This window comes from Kogia breviceps, chromosome 5 (assembly GCF_026419965.1).
Source record: "Kogia breviceps isolate mKogBre1 chromosome 5, mKogBre1 haplotype 1, whole genome shotgun sequence".
Lineage (NCBI taxonomy): Eukaryota > Metazoa > Chordata > Mammalia > Artiodactyla > Physeteridae > Kogia > Kogia breviceps.
In genome coordinates this window covers 77,873,497-77,874,152 of record NC_081314.1, presented here as the reverse complement: position 1 = coordinate 77,874,152, position 656 = coordinate 77,873,497, and positions in this window count along the sequence as shown.

Sequence of the window (656 nt, the reverse complement as noted above, 5' to 3'; positions counted from 1 at the left end):
TGTCTTGGCGGTGTCCACGCCCCTACCGTGCACCCGCCCACCCCCGACTGGACACCTGGGCGCTGACCGGACTGGCCTTACGCTTCTCTTTGGCGCCCCCTGCTGGAGCCTGTGCCGCTGCGGGGGCTGAGTCTAACCGCAGGTCTCTCTTGATCCCCATGCTCCTAGGCCTGGACACACACGCTCAGCTGTTTCTGAGAGTAAGGTATCTGCTGTCTTCGGCCTGATTCCCCCAGCTCACGGGTGTTCCAGGGCTCTCGCACCTCAACAATCTGCCCTGAATTCCAGAACATCCTCCCCTCCTCTTGTCCTAGAAAGATCCCAAATATCTGGTCCAACTGGAGAGGGAAAAGTTTGGATTTGGAAAGAAGAAGAGGTCAGAATCCTAGGGCCTGAGCTGGAAGGAAGCTCGAAGGCAATCAAATTCATTCACCAGCATCTCTTCAAGCACAGATTGTACAAAGGATCTGGGGCTACAGAGATGAATCCAAGTTGATGTGGTCCTGACTGGGGAGGAGCTGGCAGTGGGGGTATCTCACTGCCTCCCTTTGGGCCTAGAGACAGGAAGTGACTTGCCCTGGGTCATATTTAGTCAGTGACAGTGCTGGAACTGGAACCCAGGTCTCCGGCAGAGCCTCGCTCATTCCATCATGCTT